Raw genomic sequence first — 6,480 nt, 5'->3', positions numbered from 1 at the left:
CGAGAAATGGGGATAGAGAAAATGGCGACAGAGAGGGGAGAGGAAAGTAAGGAACAATTATCTGGAAAGGAAAGATGTCGCCATAATCAAAAAGCCACTAGAACAATTAGTATGGATACCTTACTGGCTTTAGTGCTGAGGAAAGCTGAGCACTTATGGGCCTGTGCAAAGACGTTTTTGCCCAGGACAAATAAAATGTCCCGTTAAAAACACTTTTTTGTGTGGATTTTACTGAAAAACATTGATTAAAGGCACACAAAAAAGAGTAAATTTTCAGCTTCCAAGGACATATGCTTACTAAACATTTAATCTATAGACATTAACGCACTAAACACAGGTGCTAGGACTTACATGAACCGCCACGAGGAAGAGCGAACAGCCCAGCAAGGATATCTGGGAAATAAGAAATCCTCTTTATGTACAAATAGATTGTTCCAGGTTCTCGGCATAAAAAAGAAATAAATGAATACGCTTGGAGGACGAACGTTGCTGTTTACCAAAAAGTGGTGGCTTTGTTAGACATTGTTTAAAATAGTGTATCTTTCATCCAGGAAAAGTCAGACATGTTCGCACAGTAGGGAGGTAATTCAATGCAAGACCCTTGGATCCCAAGCCAACAATGTAAGGAATTATTCCACTTAAGGTTGAATATAAACTCAGTTGAAAATTGTGACTCTATTTCTATCGTTGATGTCCTCCATTATATTCAGGTGGTCTGGAAATCTGACACGTATGGCACCTCACCAGCCTGCCAGAAAGCGTACTCATAATCATCATCAAGTGCCAGATCTGCGACAGACATCAGCGATCAGGTTTTTCCATTCAGTCCTTTGCTCGGATGCTCTCTAAAAAGCTACGTTTCCCTGATCTTTCCCTGTTACCCATTTGTTTAGGTTCCCTAAGTAGCCTACCCCTGCCTCGCTTGCCCTCAGTTTTGCCAATGAGATCGAGAAGTTCAAGACCCTTATGTCTATTCAGGTGTCCCAAAAATTGCATTTTTCGTTTCCTGATTGTTTTTAACATTGAGCGTCCCACGTGGGCTTCATCAAGCACTACCTCATTTGATTTCTTTCCCTTCCACGATACTCTTAGCAGTCTCCTAAGAAACCACATTTCTGTTGCTTCTATTTTATTCTCACTATCTTTAATGATTGTCCAGCATTCACAGCCATATACAAGGGTTGACCAAACATGGCATTTCAGGACTTTCATTTTGGTGTTCATTGAGAGGTTTCTATTTTTCAGGATTGGGCTCATTTTTTATTGAAACTAGCCTTAGCCATTGTAGTTCTCCTTTTTATTTCTGTGGAATATTGGGCATCAGATGTCATCATATATACTAGATATTTAAACTGTTGGACTTGTTTGATCTTTTCACCTTTGCTAATGAGATTACAACTAGGATTTGCTGCTTTTTTGGATATTACCATGCATTCTGTTTTCTTTACATTCAACAATAATCCTTTACGTTCACTTTCTGTTACAACAGTACCTAGAAGCAATTGAAGGTCCTTTTCGGAGCCTGCTATTAAAACTGTGTCATCTGTATACCTGGTGTTATTAATATTTTCTCCATTTACTTTGAAGCCTGGACAGCCTTCTATGCTTCTAAGGATTGCTTTACTGTACATGTTAAAAAGGTCTGGTGATCTGGTGACATAACACATCCTTGCCTCACTCCTCGCCTAATCTGCTTATATTCTCTGTATTCTCCATTAATTCGTACGGCAGCGTTTTGGTCCCAGTACAAATTACTGATAATTCTTAGATCTTTTCCATCTATATCTAGCTTTTCCAGTATTTTAAATAGCTCGTCATGTCTAACTTTATCGAACACCTTTGAATAATCTATTTTCTGTGTTTCAATGCCGTAAAGTTACCTGGCGGTCAGATGAGTCGGATCTGTCACGGGGGCCCCCGTCCAAGATAAGTGTTGCCTCGTCGTGGTCCTGAGTCCGACTGAATATCTCAGTGAGTCTCTCAGACGATCTCCGCCTATTTCCCGCGGACTCTTGACGTCATCCAAGGGCATGCCACCCTCTTACATATCTTGTCCCCACAGTAAAGATAAGAGTCATGTCCCTTGACATCAAACAATACATCTTTACATTAACATTTTTAAGGTGAATATAGCATTTCTGGTGCCCTTGTCAGGAACAAAGCCGAATTGCGCTTTAGATATCTCTGGTCTTACACTTTTTCTCAATCTTCCCATTATTACTAACTGCAATATTTTTGTAAAATGACCCATAAGGCTAATTGTTCTATGCATATCACACTCAGTGGCACCTGGTGTTTTAGGTAAAGCTGTAAAAACTGATTTCATCATATCTTCTGGGATCTCACCGATGTCATAAATAGCATTTAGGAGCTTTGTGGTTATTTCAGTGCCTAGTTCTTCAAGCGCGACAATCACTTCAACTGTGGCCTTTCCTTGTTTCATTTTTCTAATGGCATCTTGTACTTCTGCCTTCATTATTGGTGGTCCATTTATTTCATTCTTTATTACCTGTTTTTCTCCTCTATTATCTTTGAAACGTTTTTCTATGTAATCTGACCATCTGCTTAAGACATCCCCGTTGTCCATTAAAATATCCCCTCCCTTTGATCTTATGCATCCTGTATTTGAGCATCCTTTTATCCCACTTACTTCTTTGATTTTTGGAATGCATGTATTTGCTGTCTTTGTTTTGATTCTTCTCTATTTGCTGACACTGATCATTTATCCATGTTTCTTTTGCTTTGTTGCCTTTTTCTTTATTTCCCTGTTTAAGATGTTTTTCATTTCCACATTTGATTTTGCCTTTCTTCTCTCTTCCATTAGTTTTATTATTTCCAATTTTTATTAGCTTTTTTAGCTTTCGGGGGCATATTTTCTTCCACAGCTTCCATTATTGAGTCTTTCATTTTCCTCCACAGTTCTTCCGTTTTAGTAATGTTTTTCCAGGCTTGAAATTTATTTCTTACATCTACGGAGAAACGTTCTTTCAGTTCTTGATTTGTCTTTAAAAAAACTATGTCAAATTTAGGTTGATACTTTGACTTTTTGAGTTTCTTCAGTCCTATCCGCATTTTACACATGACTGGTACATGGTCACAATCACAGTCTGCTCTTGGCAGTGATTTAGATGATTTTATTGTGTTTCTAAAACGTTTCTGAATAAGTTTGAAGTCTATTTGATTTCTACTTCTATCGCCAGGACTCTTCCAAGTGTATCGTCTTCTTGGGTGATTTTCATACCAGGTGTTTGATATCATAAAATTATTTTCTCTGCACCATTCTACCTGTCGTTCCCCGCATTCATTCTCTTTACCCAGTCCCCATGGCCCAACTATATCTTCTATACGTGTACTTCCTACTTTGACATTAAAGTCTCCCATAACTATCTTTACATCTTGTGATTTTAACTGTTTCATTGCCTTATCAAGGTCTTCATAAAAAGTCTGAATTTCCTCATTGTCGTGCTCTGATGTTGGTGCATATGTTTGGATGACACCTATGTCAAACGGTTTTGTTTTCCCTCTAATTTAGCCACAATGACTCTATCTGACACTCCCCAAAAACCTTTGATGCTCTTTGCTGTTGCTTCGTCAAATACAATTCCGACTCCTCTTTCATGGGTTGTTCCTCCTGAATATATAATTGTTTTGGATCCTCTTTTAATCAAGCCTACCCCCTCCCATCTAACTTCTGAAAGGCCTAACATATCTAGCTTTATCCTATCCATTTCCTGCTCTATATTATCTAATTTGCCTTTCTGGTACATTGTTCTTACATTCCATGTGGCTATGTTAAGTTGCTTATTTTTGCAGCCAGTTGCTGGATGACGATCGCGCGCCACCTGCTGCCCGTGGCGGTTCCTACCGAGGGGGGGATTCAGAGCTGGATCATGACGTTTCTGTATGTCTGTCTTACTTTTTCGCAGCACTAATTAGACCATTATTGTATCGCTGTACTTCTCTTTATGCAAACAAATAAACACCGTTTGTCTTGCTGTAGAATATCTTAGCTATTTTCTTTTCACTAAATGCACTGGGAATTTCAAAATGAATTGATTGTAAAGCGCCTAGAGCTTGCAGTTGAATGGAGAAATTCACGAACCAAATAAGCTACATATCGTACTTTCTATTCTCTATTATCTTTAATCATAGAATAGAAAAGGGAGAGAATAAAATAATCAGAATTAGGAATGGCAGAAAAGTATTGCCGGGTAACCTACCAGCACTCTGTGAGGCAGAAGCGTACCCATTGCGCAAGGTTTAAGGTGCAGGATCCCAGCTTCACACACGGTACGTCAGGGCAAATTTTGCGTTGAGCAGAAAAGTCGTCAAGACAATACAAACCAGCGTTAAAAAAATTGTTTGTCTGTCAGCGAAAACAATGTTAGAAATTTGTACTCAAGACCATCAGGCAGTCTTGACTTAGAATCTTGGAGCTTAATCCTGGGTTTATATAGGATTGTTGTCACCTTTTTCCCTTCCCATCATGCCCCATCTGACTGTAGTTTCTTAACCGACCTGCCCCCCCTCCTCACGCCCACGCCTAAGCCCACATTCTTCAAACCCTCACTCCTGTTTTTGTGTCATAGAACTAGTGCTCATGTCACAATCTCGGTCACTATATTACTCACCCTATTTGCACCCGATTGTACACATCATGTATGACCCGTGGCATGTTTTTGTTCGTTCTAACATTTTTACCAATATGCTGTGACTCGTGGCTTGTCCGGCCTCTGTGGCTGCGGTTGGCAGAAATAAAGTTGAAACGTTGGAAGCAATGAAGGTGTTATGTGGGTAGAAATGAAGATGTTATGTTGAGAGAAATGAAGGTGTTATGTGGGTAGAAAATGAGGTGTTTTATTGGTGGAAATGAAGGTGTTATGTGGGTAGAAAATGAGGTGTTTTATTGGTGGAAATGAAGGTGTTATATTGTGAGAAATACAAGTGTTATAGTTGTAGAAATGAAGGTTTTATGTGGGCAAAAAATGATGTTGTTATGTAGTCAAAGGTCCGAACCGCAATAATCAGGGAACTGCTGTTTGAAGATGATTAAGCCCTGGCCTCACATAAGCTGCAACAGCGGACTAGCCAGTTAGCCAATGCCTGCAAAGAGTTTGGACTCACAATAAGTAGGCTTTTTAAAAGAAATTTACTCTTATTTTTCCTCATAATGTTTCAATTATGTTTTTCTTCTGAAAGTCAAACCGCTACTACCAAGGCAAACCCCCAACAACAAACACTCAATCAAACAAAATAAAAACAACAACAACCCAACAACAAACACAAAACAAAAAATCCCAACAACAAAACAGGAACAAACTATATCCTGCCTCGACCATTGATCACCAACCTCGTCCCTAGACCAATGATCACCCCACTGTCTACCTCCTAGACCGGTGATCACCAAACTAGTTCCTAGACCAGTGATCACCACATAGTCTAATTCCTAGATCTGTGATCACCACACAGTCTAGCTCTTATACCAGTGATCACCACACTAGTTCCTAGACAAGTGATCACCAAACTAGTTTCTAGACCTGTGATCACCACACAGTCTAGCTCCTAGACCAGTGATTACCACACTAGTTCCTAGACAAGTGACCACCACACTAGGTCTTAGACCAGTGATCACCACTGTGACACTCGTTCCTGTGACCAGTGATTACCACACAATCCACACAATTTAGTTCCTAGACCAGTGATCACCACACAATCTAGTTCCTAGACCGGTGATCACCACACACTCTAGTTCCTAGACCGGTGAGACCGGTGATCACCACACAATCTAGTTCCTAGACCGGTGATCACCACACAACCTAGTGCCTAGACAAGTGAACACCAAACTGGCCCGCGGGCCATACCCAGCCTGAGAAGAATGTTTGTCTAGCTCGCCACAATGCCAAAATAGGGCCAAAACAAACAAGGTGGAAGCTATGTTTGCAGTGTACCCTGGAAGTGGTTACTAAATTAGGCCAATTATTATTTATTTATCCCTACCGTGAAAACGGAATGTGTTTTAAAAGACTTCCTAACTTATAGCTCAAACAGAGGTAACTCACCAAACTACACTCATACAGAGGTCACCAAACTACACTTATACAGAGGTCACCTCATACAGACGTCCCCAAATTACATTTATACACCAAACTGCACTCTTATAGGGGTCACCAAACTTCACTCATACTGAGGTCACCAAACTACACTTATACAGAGGTCACCAAACTACACATATATACATAGGTCACCCTACACTTATACAGAGGTCACCCTACATTCATACAGAGGTCACCAAACAAAACTTATACAGAGATCACCAAACTAAACTTATACAGAGATCCCCAAACTACACTTTTACAGAAGTCATCAAACTACATTTATACAGGGGTCACTATACAACACTCATACAGAGGTCACCAAACTGCACTTATAGAGAGGTCACCAAATTACATTCATACAGAAGTCACCAAAATACATTTGTAC

This window comes from Aplysia californica, unplaced genomic scaffold, assembly GCF_000002075.1.
Source record: "Aplysia californica isolate F4 #8 unplaced genomic scaffold, AplCal3.0 scaffold00017, whole genome shotgun sequence".
In the NCBI taxonomy this organism is placed as follows: Eukaryota; Metazoa; Mollusca; class Gastropoda; order Aplysiida; family Aplysiidae; genus Aplysia; species Aplysia californica.
This window is presented reverse-complemented; position numbering follows the sequence as displayed.